The 22,430-nt window shown below is 39.0% G+C and overlaps 1 protein-coding gene across 4 annotated transcripts in view; it reads right to left on the bottom strand.

The window, feature by feature from the left end:
• Nucleotides 1-20,385, bottom strand: part of LOC126147433 (arylsulfatase G-like) — a 130,704-nt gene extending 110,319 nt beyond the window's left edge. For 2 of the 4 annotated variants that reach the window (XM_049915697.1, XM_049915692.1), the window contains exon 1: nt 20,276-20,385. The gene's annotated coding sequence lies outside the window, so the exon portion shown is untranslated. The remainder of the gene's footprint in view (nt 1-20,275) is intronic. The other 2 variants (XM_049915693.1, XM_049915694.1) reach the window with 1 other exon arrangement.
• Nucleotides 20,386-22,430: the final 2,045 nt, after the last annotated feature.

Consider the following 22,430-nt stretch of genomic DNA (forward strand, 5'->3'; position numbering starts at 1 on the left):
TTACTGATGCCATTAATAATTTCTTTTACTGACACAAAACAATGAATTCTTCATAGACAACAAATGCACTTCACCTTTAACGTTATCTGATTGAATTATGCAAGTCAGAGGTGGTATTATAAGTCTGTTTGTACAGAGTTCACTGAAATATGTAACAGTTTACATTCAGTGGTGCATGACAATAATACACACACACACACACACACACACTCACACACACACACACACACATACACACACACAGGGTAAACAACAAAAACAAAAAAAAACATCTGAAAAATGGAAGTTAAGATAAACCAAAGTGAAACAGTGCTGCCACCATAAAACAGCATTAACATTGTACCACTAACACCTTCCTTCAAGTGTTAATTATCGGTGATACTAACTTCAAGTAAGCTGTAACAAGGTTCTAAATTTTTCAATTTTTATTGTACCTGGTGGTTTGTCAGAACATCTGCCTGCTGCTCATTTGTGCTAATGTGCCTTGACAAAATTTCTCAGCAAAAACTTTCTCCCTCACAAATAAATTTTACTTTATGCTTTAATTTATATGCTTTAGCCTATGGTGGAACTGTGGGTTCTTGCAGTAATTGGCATGTTGTCTTCATAAAGTACAACAGTGGTTTGACTGCCAGGAAGATTATAATACAAATTACTGAGCCAATAGGCTTTGCTAGTTGCCATGCTCATGGCTCTAAATTCTGGTTCTGTTGATGACAGAGACACTGTGGGTTGCTTTTTAGGTGCTCATGTAACACTACAACCCAAAACTTTGAAAAGACAACTTTCTATCTATTCTGCCAGCAGCCGAATCAGAGTCAATATAACCAATTATGCGATTGGTACAGTTTTTATACTTAGCATATAACAGACTCAGTTTTAGGGTTCCCTTAATATAACATGGTATACATTTTAAAGCATTCCATAAATTCAGATTTGGACACAATTGGTATCTGCTTAGAATACTTATTGCTACACAAATATCTGGAAAGGAGCTAACATGGCATACATCAGTGACTCTGTTAATTTTCTACATCTTTCTCAGTGTCTTCATTTTCAGATTTTTCTCTTTTTGACACCCTGTAATCAAAATTTCCCCCCACAGTATTTCAAACAGAATTACATTCAAAAATTTTCAATACTTTTTCAAGATAGCTACATCGACAAATGGTAATAGTAGCCTCCCTTAAATTTTGAACAATATTCATTCCCAAATAGTTCCTAATCTGAACTAAATCTTTCATTTTATAGTTATCACTTAACTTAGACTTTAAATTATCAGTTTCATTATGGGAAGTATGTATGTTTTATGCCTATTTTCTGTCTTTATATAAAAGCAATTCTCAAAACCACTTCTTACAAATCCTAAGTCGTTTATTACTGGGTGAAATTTAACATTCCAGTTTTTTGGTGAGTCCTTTAAACCAAACAGAGTCGTTCCAAGTTGTTCATGTTACTGCAACATCCAGTACTTAATTTAACATAGAAGTCTCCAACTATCTTTCCAAAGAGGAAAGCACTGCAAATATCCAGTAGTTATTCTCATTAAGAAAATAATAAAATAAAACCAGGAAAAATTTCACTGAAGTTAATTTTGCTGGACTGTATATTTCTGAATAAGTCAATTTTTGCTGGAGACCTGTAGCTACAACACAAATTTTATAAGGAACAACATACCTTTCTCATCTCTTTTTCACCTAGAAATCCACACTTTGTGTCGATAACATTACTATCAATTTGTCTTACACACATAATCCCATGTATTATTTTCTTCCAAGGCTTGCAGCTCTCTTGCTATAGCATCTTTACCATTTTCAGCATCACTTCAAGGCATCACCTCAGAGTAGGTGCTGGGATCATCATCATTCAATGCAGTCAACAGGCCCAACTCATAATCCTCTAAGTAATTTGGGCCTTGAATATTCCTCCTGGGTCTCAGATTGTATGTTTTCTCATCCTCATCATCTACATTTTCCTCTGCATCCTCAAATGAAATTTCTCTGTTTTCTCTGTCTTCATTGATTTCTTGTTCTTCTCTAAGCTGACTTCTATTTTCTTCCACAACCTCAAACCTCATTTCTTCTTTCTGCCAATCCAGTTCTGAAATTTTATTTATGTTCTCTTCATCACACAACCAGTATCTGATTCTATTACAAGAACATCAGTTTTTTTCTCCCTTTCAGATACTGCTGGTGGCAAGAAAACCACATCTCAATGCACCTTGGGGCTTGTTCTGTACCCCTTCACATCATTATCATAACTCATAAATAAACCATCTTGTTCTTTATGTCTAGTTTCAATCTCTTTCCTTTGGGTACAAGGACAGACACATGAACAACAAATATTTTCAAATCTTATAAACATAATTCTAAGCCATAAAAGGCTTCCAAAGGAGTTTTGTCTTCAACAAGACTTGGACCGGTTCAATTTAGTACATAAGCCACAACATTAAGTGCTTCAGCCCAGAAACGTTTGGGCATTCTTGAAATCAATGAATGACCATCTTCAACCAAGACGCACATTTCTCTCTTAGCCCTTTCATTTTGCCTTGGCATGTACACAGTGCTTCTTTGATGGGTTATGCCATTTCCACTCAAAAATGTACCTAAGTCAGTATTCATAAACTCCACTCCATTATCATTTCCTCAAACTTTAATTTTCAAACCAGTTTCTCTCTCATCTTTTGCAATAAAGTTCTTGATCCAACCTTTAACTTCCCCTTCTCTTTCATAAACAAGACTTTGCAATAACTGGAGTAGCCATCCTTCAAAAACAAAAAAATATTTCACTTCTCCAAGCAAGTTCATCTCCATTGGTCCACAGATGTCTGCAGGAACCAATTCAAGAGGGGCATTAGCTCTTGATGAACTGATGACATTCTGCACAGGTAACAAGTCACCAATGAAGCCCACTCCTTTATGTGACAAGAACTCTATCACATGTGTAATGCTCTGATGGCATCATTTTTTATGCCAAATAGTTAAGCTTTCAACAAGTTGAGACGAATCAATATTGGCCAATGAAAGCTCACTAGTGTCATTATTATCAACTACAATGCATTTTTTATCTGCACACATCACAGCAACCATTAACGGTTCTGACTGTGTTCCATTTACAGAAAACCACATATGATACATTTTACTCATGCATTTGGATAATGCGCAAACTTACCCTTTTCTGTTCAAGAATTCACATTGTTCCTTGTTTAACACTAAACACATACCTTTGTGCAACACAGTTCCCACACAATACAGACTGAATTTCAGTTCAGGACAAAAAGCACTCCACTAACTACTGTTTTGATAAACTTAACCCCATTCCATGCATACAGTTCCACAGTACTAAACCCAATCACATCAAGACATTTACCATCATCCGCAGTAGCTTTCATTGAGCTTTGCACATAGTTCAGTTTCTTAAACGATTCTCTCTTATTGCACGTATGATCACTAGAACCTGTATCCACGAACCAATTATCTTCTGGACCAACTCCTTGACTCATACACATAAATGCACTCATATGCTGAGCCTTTTTACCTCCCTTGTACTTCAACTACCTGCAATCTGACTTCAAATGACCTCTCTCCTTACAATAATTGCAGCTTCTCATTTCTCTATTCACTTTGTTTTTGCTATCATCTGCAAAATGGCCCTCCTTATCACAAACTGATTGTTTCTCTCTTTTTCAATATGCAGTCTTGAAGCTAGCTTGTTAAGTGTTTGCTTCTCAAAGGAGACAGACTACCAGGTCGAACGGAAGTGTTTATATCTCTGGCAATAACATCAACACTTTGATTATTATCATTTTCTGTGACTTGCTTCAATTTAGTGTTGATTGCTTCCATTTCTGACATAACTGTGACAACTGGCCTATCACCAAATTGGAGCAAGGTTTTGCTGAAGTAGGTGAATGCTCACAGTGGACTCTTTCTTGTACACATTCTTCAGTTCAGTCCACATGCTAGTTGATGTCATACATGAAAGTAGATGAGTTAGTGGCACTAACTCCAATACAGTAAGGTCTGTGCTTTTGTGTCCTTTTCCAGTTGTGCTTCTTCTTCAGCTTTAGTGGGCTTAATAGCTATGGCATTGATAATATCTAAAACACCTTTTCCTCTGAATATCACTTCCATTTGGAATTACCATATTGCCCAATTGTCCCCTCCAGACAACTTTAAATGTTGATGCATAGGCCATTCCACTGTGCCATGCTAACACTATGCCAGTAATGTTAAATTTACTGTTACTTGTGATATTACCAAAAAAATTGCCACTGTACTGATTGATAAACATACTTATTCTCCTTGACCCATAACCTGTAATCAGGCACAATAAATGAAGCTCTATTGTAAGGCTGTTTGTACAGAGTTTATTGAAATATGTGATAGTTTACACTCAGTGGTGTAAGACAATAATACACGTGTAGGATAAGCAACAAAAACAAAACAAAAATCTGGAAAATGGAAATTAACATAAACCAAAGAGAAACAGTGCTGCCATATTAAAACAACACTAACAATGTACCACTAACATATTTTATGAGTGTATGGTACATATAGGACTTTATTCTTTGAGACAGATTTAATATTTACAAAATGTGAGCCATTCAACCACTAAGAATAGTCAGATGTAAGAAACTGTAATTTCATGCATTATAAAACAATAATATTTCGCTTTCAGATCATCTTCATGATTATATTTCATAATAAACATAGTTGAAAGCTTTGCCACCATAAATTCTTCCAAAACTGCCAACAAAGCTGTGCCACTGTTTATGATGGTAGGTAGGGACACTGACAGCAATTTAACATGCTATGCTGACTTACAGTATCATTTCTCACTTGCTATGACTTTTGTACATATATCTGCTTACTGGTGCTACTTACAATTAAATATGAGAAATAAGCTATGCACCAAGGTTACACGTGAAAATTTTCTCTATATGAAAGTCATAGCACAGAAGTTTTAAAAAAAATGTGACTTTTGTCATTACTTCAACACACTCTCTAAATTGCAGTCACTAAGTAACTCATCTATAATTATGTATTTTAGACTGAGTGACCAGAAGTTGTGGAAATGGTTGTCCCATTTAAAGGTGTGCTGTGTATGATGCCTGAATATTTCTATGAGAGGTGAATTGATGCAAGGGTAAATAAGGTAACCAAGCAGCCTGTTACAAACAGGCGTGAAACAAACATTGCAGCACGTTGAGAGTTAACTGCCTTTGAACTTCTGATTATAACTGATGCAAAGTGCATACTGGACAGTACACAAGACTTTACCTTTCCAAGGTCAACACCATCTAGGTTGGATCTTCAGTATCGAGGAGACAAGACAATGTCTGATGACTGGATATCGTGTCCCCTACACACACCTAAATGGAGGGATTTGAATGTGGGGCATTAGAAATCGATTTCTACCAGGATGTACAGAGACAAGTGCATTCCATAGCCTTTAGCAGCCAATGACTAAAATCATGACCAGTGTATTACCACAATAGTTTCACTGTTCAAAAGTGTGATTCTGCTTGTATTGCAAATGAGGAGTGTGAATATAACAAACTTTTAATTTCTATGAAACACAGCAGCCTCAATTTTAAAGTTGCTACTAGGTCAATTACAATTTAAACTGAATATAGTAAGGATCATATGGGCTTTTCATTTAAAATTTCACAAAATGTAATGACATATTATTCAGTGGTAACTTCATTTATTTGTTTTATGCATCATAACATGTAGGGGTGGGCGAAAAGTCAAAGAAGTCATTAACAAAGAAATGTATCTTTAATTCTTTTATGCATTCATCATATTTTGGCACCAATTTTATATATTTTGTGTCATTAAAGCAAATTTGTATTTGTGCCTGTACTTGTATTATTATTGTGTGAAAGAACTATTTATTTAACATAACATGCTACAGTCAAATGTTGTTTAACAGTTAATCACAAATAGCAGTTGCATCATTTGTCCAAAGTCCAGACACAAAATGAATAATAATATAATCAACTAATGTACACATCACATAAAATATAGCTTACATTTCACTGGATACATCAGTATCTTCCGCCCCATGACCACCTCCTCCTGCTCCTTCCTCCCGGTGTTAACAATATTTAGGGTTTAAATGTACACAGCAAACCCAACATATAGTGACTGGAAGTCTACTCAGAGGCACAGTTGGTGGCAGTAGAGGTTGGAACATCAGGTGTCCTTGTAGAGTCATGTCTATTGTGCATTTGGTGTTGGCTGATGTCTCTGATCTGGTGTGAGTCTCAGATGGGATAGATGCCATGTTAAGTCTGTTGCTGGATATCATGATAGAAGAGCCACTGATGGCAATTTCCACTGTTCTATCACAGTTAACCCAAGCTATGTACAGACCACCATACAGTGGTTGGAGAGATTTTTCAATACAGCCATGTCAGATGAGAACTTTTTTAGATGAATGCAAGTCATAGAAAATATATGGTCAATGGATACTTTGCTCTTTTGCTACAGTGGGGCAGAGCTTACAAATCTGCAAGAGAAGATGATGTGCAAGGATTGTGCTTCAGTGATCTGTTTTCATTTGTTGGTGAGGAATTATCCAAGGTGTGACAGCATTTGTCCACATACTAATTCAGTAACTGCTGTACTCAGATCCTCTTTGAAATTCATTCAGAGATGTAGTATGACAATCGAGAGACTGTCAGATTATTGCTCTATTGTATGGCATCTGACTGAGGCTTTTACTTGGCGATGGAGCTGTTCAACATCATTTTCAGGAGAGTGGTAGGTACAGGTTCGAATTCAGTTCATGCCAAACCATGTTGAAAGTACTTTAAAGAGGTATCACTCAGACTGTTTGCCCTGATCAGTACATCTACATCTACATCATACTCTGCAAGGCCCCTATAGGTGTGTGGCGGAGGGCATTTCTGGTGCCACTAACTGATACCCCCAAACCCATTCCAGTCACAAATGAGGTGTGGGAAGAATGCCTGTTGGTAGGCCTCTATATTACCTCTAATTTCTTGAATTTTCTTGTCATGATCATTTCATGATATGTGTGCAGGAAGTAATAATATGTTATCTGACTACTCACGGAAAGTGCTCTCTCAAAATATCTGTAGTAAATGCACACACCTTTCTTGTAATGTCTGCCAGTGGATTTTATTGAGCACCTATGTAAGACTCATTCTGACCAAATGATTTCATGGTCAAACACGCCACATCAGTATTGTTACTTAGGGTGCGCCGAAGCATCCAATCCACTCACAAAAAAAGATGTTGGCAACAGTCAGTGCTGTTGCATCTTTCATTGGTTACGCTTCAGAGCAAGAAGAGAACTGGTTAGTTCCTCTCAGTCAATGTGGTAATAAAGAAGCAATGGCACTGATAAGGATCCACTTAAGTAATTGACTTGGTGCAGTAATGTACTGATCAGAGCTGTAACGTGCCAAGTTATATTGTTGTGCTGGCAAGCATTTCACTAGTGGATACATGGCTTACAATCACTCTCGATACATTATTTGGCCACACAAATAGTTTTTTTCACAAGTCATATAGTAACCCTTGCTTCTGAATAGGTGAGGCTATGGAAAGAGGAAATTATTTACTGTTGTAAATCAGCTGTAAAGAACACTTGCGTTTATTAGTGATATGATTTTATGTCACAATATACTGCTATGTTTCAGTATGGTATCTGAAGATACAGCAGTGTTCCTGAAAATATTTCAAATGTCTTTAGTTCATTGTTTCCTTCCTGGGCACCATTAAGTGCAATGATGTCAAGTTGCTTTGCAATTGTGTCAATGCATGATGTTTGTCTGTTCATCCTTTCCAGTTACCATCAACATGTTGAATATCTTTAGCAATCAGCACTATGAGGTCCAAATGACACATCTGGTCTTGTTATACATTTGCTAGCTTTGATGGAAAGTGAACACAAGTTCCTTATGATCCTCGATAAGGCTGAAATGTCTATCTTCCAGCGTGTGCCTTAATCTTTTGTTTGAGAGGTAGTATGTGGGCCAATTTGTTTTGATGCTCATAATTTTTTACTGAAGAAAGTCAGAGATTGCCAATCATGTTGTACACATTGTTGTAATGCAGCTCCTGTGGCAGCTTATGATGTGTCCACTGTAAGTGCGAGCAGTGCATTAGGAAGAGGATGAGCTAATCACACAGTCTTTGACTATGGTGAAGGATGGTTTCTTCCTGCTGCATGTCTTCTAGCTTGGCTGGTCCTTTTACAAATTCATTCTGAGATGCTGCCGATAATGCATGATTTCATGCAAACTGTACGTCTAAAATTGTCAAGTGGGTAATGGAAATTGGAGAAAGCTTCCACTGAGCTTTGAGGTGGTAGGTTAACTTTTGCATTGGTAAGGTGATCTGGAATTTTATTTCAGTTGCCTCAGATGCACAATTTGAGAGTTAATCACTAGGCTGTGTTCTTATAGTCTAAGGGACTGCTATTTTCGATAGACGAACTGCTCTTGTAGGTAGGATAGTGCTCTGTCTTGCTCAGCGACATAGCAGGCAAATATATAGATATATTTTCGATGAAGCACCAGATACCCTGCACAGTCCAAATGGCATTTCAGGAAACCCTTAGTGTCCAAATGGAGTGCAAAGAGCAGTTGTGGATATATCCGCAGTGCACTGAGTACACAGTAAATAATGTGAACAAGGTCGATCATGCAGAAAACTGTCTTGCCAGGAGTGTGCATAGCAAAATCCTTCATAAGTGGCTCAGGATAGTGAAGGTGCTGACAAGCCTTCAGCAAAATCTCTAGCCGCTTCCTTACAGCCTTTATTATTGCTTGGGATCCCTGTTGTCCTAGGGCCTTTTATAAAACTGTCCTGGTTGGTTCACACTGATCTCTGTTTGAATGATGAACAATGGCAAATTCGCAAACTGCTGAGCGGAAGACAATCATGAGTACTGGCCACAGAGTTGTCCCCTTACATCTTAAATATAGGTTTCAGGTCTGCCCCATTGCTGAGAAAATATCAGTCTTGTGTATTGGGACTGGAGTGTCTCCCCCTGAAAGGTCTGAACAAGTGCAGACTGTGGATTTGCTGGTTATTGGGAGCTCCAACATTAGGTGGGGGCAATGGAGTCCCTAGAAAATTGCAAGTAGGTCATGTAGGAAGGCCAGCATCCACTCTGCTTCCTAGTACTCCTTTGTGCACCACGGTGCTGGACAGGGGGAGAGAGGAGAGTTGTACTGTTATTTGCAATTGATGTATAGAGTCCAAATTGATTGTGTGGAGAAGATTGTGTAATGTTTCAGTCGACACAGCCCTTTCAGTTGCCTCCAAAAAGGCAAAGTGCAGTCCCATTGTCTTCTCTTTGGGATACCTACAAGACATAAATTGTGGTACAGGTAGCAATCATTAGCTGGTGTTGTTGGCTGTGGGTGACCATTACGAGACAGATTTTCAATTTTCAGTGTCTCACGATAGTGGTTGACTGTCTGAGTACTGTCACTGTGGTGTACGCCAATTAGGTGGGCAACATTCTGTATAGACAACTGTTCTAGCCACTAAGTGACAGTGCACGCACTCAAGAGCCTGACCAAAGTGATCCCACATTCCCAGTAGAGCTACCTCTGCCCTTTGCTCCTGTAAAAGTAAATTTCAGTAATTATTTACTACAGATTTTAGAATTTTGTAAATAGGTTTAATAAAATGAAGAATTATTGAAAAATATTGCTGCCATCAGTTGCCATAGACAGTTGTCTCTCATTTGATTTGTGCTTTGAAGATGCTGTTTGGTTTGTGCTTTGAAGATGCTGGATCGTTCACATGCAACAATATTGGTGGTTGTCAAAGACATTACCTGGTTTCATTCCCATAAGCTATTAGAACTTTTAGTATGGGAGAGTCAAACTGCAGAGAAAAAATACTAACTGAAGGCAGGATCAGAGTTGGCAGGGGGGAGGGGGCGGGAGGAGGCAGGGGCAGTGTGAGTAGGGGTGGGGTGCGAGAGAATGGGTTAAGTAGGGCAAAAGTAGCCCTTAGCCCGCCGGCCCGGATGCCTCACTAAATGGGAACTGAACGGAAGTTTTAAAATCTGCATCTACGATGGCACCTTTGTACGGCATAGACGTTAACACGCATGATTTAAAAGATGAAATTTTTAAGTCAAACAAGATTTTTGCAGCTAATTTTCTGTGTGAATAGTTCCCCCTCTGCACATTCTCGATGCTGTCTGTAAGTGCAATTTTAATAACATGTTTCTAAATATAATTGTAGCCTTCCAGATTTTCTGTATTTTGCCTGTTACTATTGCCCAAGCAGAGCGGTCATTGAGCATTTCTGGAAGCGTTAGAAGTTGCTTGAGAACTACACAGAGCTGGCCGAAGTCGCCGTGCGGTTAAAGGCGCTGCAGTCTGGAACCGCAACACCGCTACGGTCGCAGGTTCGAATCCTGCCTCGGGCATGGATGTTTGTGATGTCCTTAGGTTAGTTAGGTTTAACTAGTTCTAAGTTCTAGGGGACTAATGACCTCAGCAGTTGAGTCCCATAGTGCTCAGAGCCATTTGAACCATTTGAACTACAGAGGGGAACGAGCGGCTCGTCGGAGTAACTATGTTCGTAATAGAGTAAAAGTTAGCTGTTCATTAGATTATGTCAGGGTTATGAAAGAGTTCGCGGAAAACTTTAAATATTAAAAACACTTCTTAAAAAAATGATTTTTGCGTTAAATATTTTTCACTTTATCCAAAGAAACCAGGGACCCGAAAATCCTAGGCGCCAGCTCTGACGAGAGGGGCTAGTAAATTATACAGGGTGGAGAAAAATTGTGTCACGAAATTTTAACCCTGGGTAGCTGCTGCCAGTACGAACTAAAATTACTGATGTTGTGTTGGTCGACAACGCACCATTTTTCAACTACGGACACTTGGCGCTACACGCTTCAATTGACCGTGGAATTGCCCTGTTGTCGTTCGTCGGTTGACGGGCAGCGCAATCGAATAGGTCTTGCTGATTCTCTTGCCCAGAGCATCCCGCAACAGGGCAATCCCGCGGCCAATCGGAGCGCGTGGCGCCAAGTTTCCGAAGTTTAAAAATTGTGCGTTGCCGATCTACACAACATTAGTAATTTTGGTTCCTACTGGCATCAGCTATCAAGTGTTACAATTTCGTGACACAATTTTTCTCCACCCTGTATATACCTTCCGCCTTTCCTTCTTGCTTCCTCCAATGTCGAATCTCGTTCCAGTCATCCATCGGCAGTAATTGGGTAAAATCGGAAGCCTTCTCTCATGTACTGTAGAAGCTTCGGACCCTCATGTCGATCTTTGGCATTCACTTCTTTTTGTTGTGTAATCCTACAGCTGTCACCGCATCTCTGCTGCAAAACTCCTCGACCTCGCCATTCTTCCCCAACCTCTCCTATTCCTCTTCTTTCGGTCGCCTCTTGGATACCGCCAGAAATCCTACAATATTGTAACAAAGTAGAAACAAGTACTACATACCTGAACATGAGCGAGCTATGTAGTCATCATTTGTGTGAACCAGGTGCAATGTTGCCACGTTACTCAAGTTAGCAATAGGTATATGTTCAATAGCTGTCATTTCTTTGTGATGCTGTATGGATGAAATGACACTGTACGAGGGGCGTTCAATACGTAACGCAACACATTTTTTCTCGGCAGATTTCGATTGAGAAAATTCGGCATATACTGTGGGGTATCGTGAAATACTCCCGCTTCAGCCCTTATCATTTCAGGAAGTTCCAATGCATATCGACGCTACACATACCCTTGAAATTGGCGCCTATAATGGAAGAGAGTTCCAAGCAGAGAGCTGTCATTGAGTTTCTTTCGTTGGGAAACCTGAGCATCGCAGATATTCTTGGCGCTTGCAGAATATCTACGGCAGTGCACAAAAGTGCGAGTCATTGTGCGAGAGAGTCTGTTATCATCACAACAAGGTTGCGCAAATCTGTCCTATCTCCTGCGTACTGGACAGCAGCATACAGCTGTGACCCTTGAAATGTTGAAACATGCGGACACTCTCGTTTAAGGTGATCACAGAATAAAAGCTCACATGAAATTGATGGCATTTCCAGCAGGATGATAAAAGCTTGTTCCCGAGAGATAAGCGGGATTCTTAGCCACATATGTAATAGCTCTCTGATGCGGATAGACTGAAGTATGCGATTGTTAAACCACTACATAAAAAAGGGGATACGTCTGATGTCAACAACTACCGCCCAATCTCTCTTCTGACTGCCTTATCCAAAATTCTTGAGTAGAGTAGCTTCACACCTTTGTAAAAATAAAGTTTTAACAAAATGTCAGTTTGGTTTTCAGAAAGGTTTATCAACGGAATATACTTTCACTAATGAAATATAAATGCTCTGAGTAATCGGAAGTCACCTGTTGGGATTTTTTGTGATCTCTCAAAGGCTTTTGATTGCGTAAATAATGGAATACTTCTAGATAAGCTCAAGTACTGCGATATGAATGAGACAGCGCTCAAATGGTTTAAATCATACCTAACGTGAAGGGAGACGAAAATTTAATAGTCATTGGTGACTGGAATTCGAGTGTAGGAAAAGGGAGAGAAGGAAACGTAGTAGGTGAATATGGATTGGGGCTAAGAAATGAAAGAGGAAGCCGCCTGATAGAATTTTGCACAGAGCATAACTTAATCATAGCTAACACTTGGTTTAAGAATCATGATAGAAGGTTGTATACATGGAAGAACCCTGGAGATACTAAAAGGTATCAGATAGATTATATAATGGTAAGACAGAGATTTAGGAACCAGGTTTTAAATTGTAAGACATTTCCAGGGGCAGATGTGGACTCTGACCACAATCTATTGGTTATGACCCGTAGATTAAAACTGAAGAAACTGCAAAAAGGTGGGAATTTAAGGAGATGGGACCTGGATAAACTGAAAGAACCAGAGGTTGTACAGAGTTTCAGGGAGAGCATAAGGGAACAATTGAAAGGAATGGGGGAAAGAAATAAAGTAGAAGAAGAATGGGTAGCTCTGAGGGATGAAGTAGTAAAGGCAGCAGAGGATCGAGTAGGTAAAAAGAAGAGGGTTAGTAGAAATCCTTGGGTAACAGAAGAAATATTGAATTTAATTGATGAAAGGAGAAAATATAAAAATGCAGTAAATGAAGCAGGCAGAAAGGAATACAAACGTCTCAAAAATGAGATCGACAGGAAGTGCAAAACGGCTAAGCAGACATGACTAGAGGACAAATGTAAGGATGTAGAGGCTTATCTCACTAGGGGTAAGATAGATACTGCCTACAGGAAAATTAAAGAGACCTTTGGAGATAAGAGAACCACACGTATGAACATCAAGAGCTCAGATGGAAACCCAGTTCTAAGCAAAGAAGGGAAAGCAGAAAGGTGGAAGGAGTATATAGAGGGTCTATACAAGAGCGATGCACTGGAGGACAATATTATGGAAATGGAAGAGGATGTAGATGAAGATGAAATGGGAGATACGATACTGCGTGAAGAGTTTGACAGAGCACTGAAAGACCTGAGTCGAAACAAGGCCCCCGGAGTAGACAACATTCCATTGGAACTACTGACGGCCTTGGGAGAGCCAGTCCTGACAAAACTCTACCACCTGGTGAGCAAGATGTATGAAACAGGCGAAATACCCTCAGACTTCAAGAAGAATATAATAATTCCAATCCCAAAGAAAGCAGGTGTTGACAGATGTGAAAATTACCGAACAATCAGTTTAATAAGCCACAGCTGCAAAGTACTAACACGAATTCTTTACAGACGAATGGAAAAACTAGTAGAAGCCGACCTCGGGGAAGATCAGTTTGGATTCCGTAGAAATACTGGAACACGTGAGGCAATACTGACCTTACGACTTATCTTAGAAGAAAGATTAAGGAAAGGCAAACCTACGTTTCTAGCATTTGTAGACTTAGAGAAAGCTTTTGATAATGTTGACTGGAATACTCTCTTTCAAATTCTGAAGGTGGCAGGGATAAAATACAGGGAGCGAAAGGCTATTTACAACTTGTACAGAAACCAGATGGCAGTTATAAGAGTTGAGGGACATGAAAGGGAAGCAGTGGTTGGGAAGGGAGTGAGACAGGGCTGTAGCCTCTCCCCGATGTTATTCAATCTCTATATTGAGCAAGCAGTAAAGGAAACAAAAGAAAAATTTGGAGTAGGTATTAAAATCCATGGAGAAGAAATAAAAACTTTGAGGTTCGCCGATGACATTGTAATTCTGTCAGAGACAGCAAAGGACTTGGAAGAGCAGTTGAACGGAATGGATGGTGTCTTGAAGGGAGGATATAAGATGAACATCAACAAAAGCAAAACGAGGATAATGGAATGTAGTCGAATTAAGTCGGGTGATGCTGAGGGTATTAGATTAGGAAATGAGACACTTAAAGTAGTAAAGGAGTTTTGCTATTTGGGGAGCAAAATAACTGATGATGGTCGAAGTAGAGAGGATATAAAATGTAGACTGGCAATGGCAAGGAAAGCGTTTCTGAAGAAGAGAAATTTGTTAACATCGAGTATAGATTTAAGTGTCAGGAAGTCATTTCTGAAAGTATGTGTATGGAGTGTAGCCATGTATGGAAGTGAAACGTGGACGGTAAATAGTTTGGACAAGAAGAGAATAGAAGCTTTTGAAATGTGGTGCTACAGAAGAATGCTGAAGATTAGATGGGTAGATCACATAACTAATGGTGAAGTATTGAATAGGATTGGGGAGAAGAGAAGTTTGTGGCACAACTTGACCAGAAGAAGGGATCGGTTGGTAGGACATGTTCTGAGGCATCAAGGGATCACCAATTTAGTATTGGAGGGCAGTGTGGAGGGTAAAAATCATAGGGGGAGACCAAGAGATGAATATACTAAGCAGATTCAGAAGGATGTAGGTTGCAGTAGGTACTGGGAGATGAAGAAGCTTGCACAGGATAGAGTAGCATGGAGAGCTGCATCAAACCAGTCTCAGGACTGAAGACCACAACAACAACAACTGAAAGAGTGCACAAAGTTGAAATAAGCAGTTCACATAATATACAAAAACTGGTGATTTCTCAAACTGGTGAACAATCAAGAATGGGGTGCCGCAAGGTACAGCCTTGGGTCCTCTGCTGTTCTTAATATATATTAGTGACTTGCCATTCTATATTCACGAAGATGCAAAGCTGGTACTTTTTGCCGATGATACAGCTATCACACCCAACAGACAAGAATTAACTGGTGAAATTGTAAACAATGTTTTTCAGAAAATCATTAAGTGGTTCTCTGCAAATGGGCTCTCATTAAACTTTGAAAAAACACAGTACATGAAGTTCCACACAGTAAATGGAATGACACCATTAATAAATATAGACTTCCATCAGAAATCGGTAGCTAAGGTAGAATATTCGAAATTTCTATGTGTATACATCGATGAGGGGTTGAACTGTAAAAAACACCCTGAAGATCTGCTGAAACGTTTGAGTTCGGCTACTTATGATATTAGGATCACTGCAAATTTTGGCGATATACATCTCAGTAAATTAGCTTTTCATTCTCTGCTTTCGTGTGGCATCATAATCTGGGGTAACTCATCATTGAGTAAAAGAGTGTTCATTGCACAATAGCGCGTAATCAGAATAATTACTGGAGCTCATTCAAGATCATCCTGCAGCCACTTATTTAAAGAGCTAGAGATCTTCACTGTAGCCTCACAATATATATATATTCACTTATGAAACTTGTTATTAACAATCCGAACGAATTCAAAAGTAATAGCAGTGTACATGGCTACAACACTAGGAGAAAGGATGATCTTCACTACTCAATGTTAAATCTAACTTTGGCTCAGAAGGATAAATTATGCTGCCACAAAAGTGTTTGGTTTCTTACCTAATAGCATCAAAAGTCTGACAGATAGCCATATAGCATTTAAAAGTAAATTAAAAGAATTTCTTAATGGCAACTCCTCCTACTCATTAGATGAATTTTTGGATATAGTAAGTGGGTAATTACCCCCCCCCCCCCCGCAAAAAATTAAAAATATTAAGTGTCATGTAATTTTTTGCGTAATGTAATATCTTGTATAGACACCTTTTATTAACCTGACATGTTCCACATCTTTACGAAGTGTCGTATTCATGATCTATGGAACAAGTACTAATCTAAACTAATCTCTAATCTACAGTCAGACACCTAGCTGCTAAACTGGATATCTCTGTTGGTAGCAATGACAAACTTGCTCAACAGTTGTGGTAATCAAAAGTGTGTTCTCACTTGGTTCGTCGTCGCTTAAGAGAAGACAATAAAGGTCTGCCTCTGCAGAAATGCTTGCATGTTACGAGGAAGAGAGTGACAATTTTTCGTCGAACTGCATTGCAAGCCGTGAAACATCGGTTCATCACTTCGAACTGGAAATAAAGCGGCAATCCATGGAGTCGCACCACACCACCTGTCTTCGAAAAAAAAAGTTCAAAGCCACACGCTCAGCCTGTAAAGTCATGGTGACGGTCTTCTGGGACTCTCAATGGGTTATTCTGTTTGGTGTCCTCCCTCATGGTGCAAGGATCAACTCGGAAGCGTATCGCGCTACCCTCAGGAAATTGAAGAAACGACGTGAGTGTGTTCCTCGCCAAAAAAGTGCGAACGAACTTCTCCATGATAGCGCAAGGCCTCACAAGTCTGCACAGACGAGAGGAACTCACAAACCTTCATTGGCCCGTTGTTCCTCATCCACCCTACAGCCCAGATCTCGCTCCTTCCATCTGTTTAGTCCAATGAAGGATGCACTCCGCAGAAAGTAGTGCATGAATAACGGGGAGGTTTTTGATGCAGCAAGGGGTCAGCTCCATTGTCGACCCGTGGAGTTGTACTATGCGGGCCTCCCAGTAACATGGCGTAAGGCTGTTGCATTCAATAGATATTATGTTGAAAAATATGGTTTTGTAGCCAAAAGAGTGGGCTTAATATGGTGTACTAGAATCCTGAGTAAAAGCAACCTACGTTCAGAAAAAAATGTGTTTTACTACTTGTTGACTGACTCGCGTAGAAATGGCAATATGTCAACAGTGTGCTTTTATAGACATGAGGCGAGGGCGAGGTACGGTCCTTGAGAGATAGGTGAAATAACGTAACCATCCCCTGTTAACTCTTAAATGATTGCATTTTTTTTCTTAAATTTTTTTCTCTTTCTTTTTCGGGTCAGTCTGTGGCTTCTGTGAGCCCACACTTGCCTTGCCATATCTTCGATACGGCCCTGCACACACTGTCAAAGCTTAAAATTACTCTTTGTGGCATGTACGAGATAGCCTGAACAGTGTGCCAAGCCGCAGCGTCCCATAAACAATTGGAAGTACAATCTGCTGAGTTGCGCTCAAAAGGCGAGGTGCCCAGCAGTGCTATCGACTTTTTGAAATTATCCATACGGTGATGTAGGTTAAGATCCCAGGTATCACACACTGCAGCTATTCGCCCGAGTTGGCGTTCATTTGCAAGTAACTGACGAAAAAAAATCGGAATTTTCTGTGACACTCAATAGCGTTAACAAAGTTGCGATTTAGAGTCTTGTTGCGTGGTATAACGCATAGCATAACAGTTTCACTTGTAGGGGCTTGTGGGCTCGAATTATTATTATTTTCAAATCTTTATCGAAATGACTTTGATCGTAATTTTTATTCAACTGATTGATTCAAAAGTAATTTTTTTTATTTTTATTCCTTTGTCACATTATTTTAATCACCGTATGAACATTTCATTTGTTTCATTTTTTCTTTGTATTATTCTTCTTCCAATCAGAATTTTTGTAAATACGATTTTAATTATATTTTTCTGTTATAATATTCAATTATTTGAAAATTCCAACCTATCAGTTAAAAACAAAAGACGAAAGAAATAACCAATTTATATTTGTGCAATGGTGTGAAAAATATATTTTTGTTACCAGATGCGCAATTTTATTGCATAGTAATCGTCACACTAACGTTTAAAACACAACCTAAATACGTATTGCACTGTGGACAAAATACCACAGATGAAAATTTAAATGAAAGACGGGTTTATAAGTAAAACAATATTCAAGTAAAATGAGAAATAGATATAATGAACGCAATAATGTCGACGAAAAATCATGGCGAGAAAGAAACGAAATTAATACATAAAAATAATTAAAAACATACGTACAAATATTTCAAGTGGAGAAAGAGTGTTAGGAAGGAAAATGAGAGCAAATGAAGAAGCTGGTATTATGATTAGAATTATTGACAAAGGAATGGAATTAGAAAATTACATTTGCATCAATTAATTGAATAAAACTTATGATCAAAGTCATATCGATAAAGATTTGAAAATAAAAAAAGATTGGAGCCCACAATTTACATGTGAAACTGTTAACCTATCCATTATACCACGCAACCAGACTGTAAAACGCGACTTTCTTAACACTATTGAGTGTCATATAAAATTGAGTTTTTTTTTTTTTTTTTGAGGCGGTGGAGATTTTAACCTGTATCACCGTAGGCCTATAGATAGTTTCAACCAGTCGATTGCACCTCTGGGGACCTCTCCTCGTCAGTAAAGAGGTTTATTCTTACCTCCAGTACACAGATGGCTCTAAACGGTCATGTTTTGCGGTCAAAGGTTGTAGAGTTTTGTATAGTTTTCCTGATCGGAAAACATAAATTATGCAAGTCATGAGGATACAGCAAAACTTATTCTGAACAGTTACCATCGTACCAAAACTGCTAGCGGACTTCTCACTCTTGCCAGGAACTGACATTAAAAACCACACGAAAAGACATAACAAAGTCTACGAGTCACGAAATTTCAGCTGCTGAAAACTACGTTCTATAAACTGAAGAGCAAAAAGCGTTCTTGGTGGGGGGAAGTGCATTTCCGCAAGTGAACGCCACTCTTCATCTAAAAAACCTAGTACGCAAGCCACTTTATGATGTGTGGCGGACGTTATTTCCCATAACTCTATCTCTTCCCCCCTTCCCTACAACTTTTGTACAGGTACTCTAACATTATGCACTTCTTTTAGACGCACGCAAGGGACAAAAACTTTTGCAAGACTGCTAAAATAGTAAAACACGACTGTGACTCGCGATGGATAACAGAGGAGTTAAAATAGGCTTGTTGGATGCATCACGTTTTTAAGTGAAAAGAATGATGAAGATGCATTTGTGACTCAGTAATTTGCCATTACAAAACTGCCATGTGATTGTGTTGAACGATATAAAAAGAAATGTATAACACAAATAAATCACTTTTCTGCATAGACAAATATTAATACTCCAGAATGAGATTTTCACTCTGCAGCGGAGTGTGAGCTGATATGAAACTTTCTTGCAGATTAAAACTGTGTGCCGGACCGGGACTCGAACTCGGGACCTTTGCCCGCGAAAGGCAAAGGTCCCGAGTTCGACTCTCGGTCCGGCACACAGTTTTAATCTGCCAGAAAGTTTCAAATATTAATACTGTTAATACTGTTTCCCGTCTACTATCTTAGTACGGTGGTGTGCAGCGAACATAGTATCTCGTTTTTAGCTACTGCGCGAGAAAAACACTCTATGAGCTAGAAGAAGTGATACCTATGAAAGTACGCTGTCACCGAATATACTTCCAAGTTTCTATTTATCAAATTCTAAAAAACAGGGAATAAAACCACTATGTAAACCCCAACTAAATTCTCATTCTGATTCTCGGGTGATACCGGTACGAGAAAAATTCTGAGAATCTCAGAACTATAGCGTGCTGACAATCCTATCGAACTCTGCCCATCCATTTACGAACATATTTGGAATAAAAAGGCTTCAGATGAGTAGAAAATACATTCTACGTTTATAGAATCAAACTAAACCCCGTTTTAAAATTTGTCTCTGCCCTGATTTTTGCTCCTATTTTAGTGTGACACACACTACTACGCTATAATTTGAAAGAAGTTACTCATCTGCTACAAACAGCATACAAATTACATGTTAAAGAAATACTCCATGGACTTATATTTTTCTGTGCAGTGGTGGTACCTATTTAAAATGCGCGCCACGTTAAGTGCCTGTATAACCTAGTGGCAGAGTTTGCTCGTGTTGCTTATGAAGCACGTAGGTAAGAAGGGTATAGGCAAGCGTCTCGTTCTTTAGGTTAGGGTAACTTGTAGTACTAATACCGCTCACAACACGAATTCTTTAATTACGTACTTGCGATGTGCCATAGGGCTAACTAATCTATTCATTGGCGGAAAACTATTACTAGTATTTGTCACGAGTAATAAAGATTTACAATGTTTACTATTAACTAATACAATGAGTGCACCTTATATCCTTATCTGAAACGAACGAGCGTTATAGTGAAGCACACGACGAAACGACAACCTCGTATTGCAATTCTAACCTCCTCTGGCACGCCGCAGCCTTGACATCTACGCCTCAATATACAGGATCGCCAACTTATGAAGTGAAACCCACGTTCAATTCGTGCTGAACCACGGCTTCCTGGCGAAGCACTTGCAGACTTAGAATGCAATATGTGTGCGAATAGCAAATTAGTGTACAGAGATATTACGCTATAATTTAATTAAGGCACCTTAGATTTCAATTCTTGATTTCATATAATACGGAGATGTAAACGAACGTAGGCTACTTTTAAAAACTTCACAATCAAGTTCATATTTTTCCTAGTCACAGGGACAAGATGTTGCTCAGGCACCAGTACTTCCAATGACAAATCCTGAATCGCAGAATGTACCACGGATTGTCCAATGGGCGCTTATGAAAAATTCTTGCAAGGTGTAGGGAGGAGAGCAGGGAAATATATATTAGGTGGTCGTGGGGGAAACAGTCTTTCCCCATCTTCCTTCTGCACTGCAGTGCCATTGGTCGGTGTTACTGGACGCCAGATGCCCGCGCATGGTCCCCGAGATAACTTTTTCTTTTTTACAGCAACAGTGAGGAAGAAGATGGGTTTGGTGAAACTTACATGCAGACACCACATCCATATTTTAACCAAGAAATGAACGACGTGTACTGTGACGAATAAAAAGCATTTTAGTAGCTGCATACTTAGTACCATTACTAGTAAATTATTGATAGAACTGCTACTGATATTATGTACACCAGTGATTCTCAAAGTTTTTTCCTCTGGGCGTCCTTCACAAGGAAAAACAGTATCGCCCCCAACCTATTTTGTTAATAAAAATTGCCTTTTTTATATTTTCTTTGCCTTACTCTCTGTTTTGAAAAATTCCATTTAGAAGGATTTTACACAACAGAAAACAAAACTACATGAATTATTATAACGAAAATACGAAAAAAACTGTTTATTGTATCACACTTTCATTTATTCGAAAATTATTAAATGACCAATGTTTACAATTCAGCAAACAAGAACTACAAGAGCATTAAAATCATGGAGGTAAGAATAAGTACCTCCATGATTAAAATTTGGATTACAAAGTCACATTTAAGTTCTTTGCTTACATTTAACTATGGAACTTTATTCGACTTCATAGCTGCCAAAACGGAAAAAAACATACTCGGACACGTAGGCTGTTTCGAAAGAGTTGGGAATGCCTTGCTATCCAAAACGCCAACAAAGACACGTCATTAAATTTACTCTTCAGTGAGGTATCACAAATGAGGTCAGCTAAGTCGTTCTTGCTCTTTTATATGACATGATAGTCCAGGAGCGTTTTTAAAGATTTTTAATCCAGTTAAATTAATCAGAATCGTCTCTAAAACGCTTTTCGAAGCGAAGTTTTCGTGTTTCAAGATGATGAAGGTAGGCTTTTATCTCCATTGGAAGTACTGGATTATCTGTGTCCTCTAACAGTGACACTAGACCGAGGAACATTAATAGCATGCTACTTTTGATTCGGTTTTGCCACAGCTCAAATTTCTTATGAACACCTTCACTTTTTCATTCCAAGTTAGTACAGTTGCCTGATTATCTTGAAGTGAAGCGTTAAGAATATTTAGTTTCACAAAAATGTCAGTGAGGTAGGCCATTTTTATTCGAAAATCTCCGTTACTGAGACAGTTTGCCAGAGAGTGAGTTATCTCCTTTAAGACACCGAATACCTCACTCCTCAGTTCAAACATTCTCTTAGTACTTTACCCCTCTAAAGCCATCGAGCATTACTAAAGAGCAGCAATTGAGTGTGTTTAGCACCCATCTCCTCACACAGCACTCTAGAAAGCCTTGAATTTATAGATTTTGCCTTGGTAATGTTAACTGTTTCCATAACTGTTTGCAGCACTTTAACAAAGTGCGGACCAAGTGTTTTAGCAGCCGTAGCCTCCCGATATGGCATGCAGTGAGTGCAGGCTGAATAAGGACCTACTACAGCTTTAACTTTCGCCTGCAGTCCACCATGCAAACCAGACATAGAGCGAGCTTCGTCTGTGTATACTCCAGTGCACCTATTTCATGATATCCCTGTAGCTGTTTTCAGTATTGGTTCACAGGAAAG

The sequence above is a fragment of the Schistocerca cancellata genome, chromosome 2, assembly GCF_023864275.1.
Source record: "Schistocerca cancellata isolate TAMUIC-IGC-003103 chromosome 2, iqSchCanc2.1, whole genome shotgun sequence".
Lineage (NCBI taxonomy): Eukaryota > Metazoa > Arthropoda > Insecta > Orthoptera > Acrididae > Schistocerca > Schistocerca cancellata.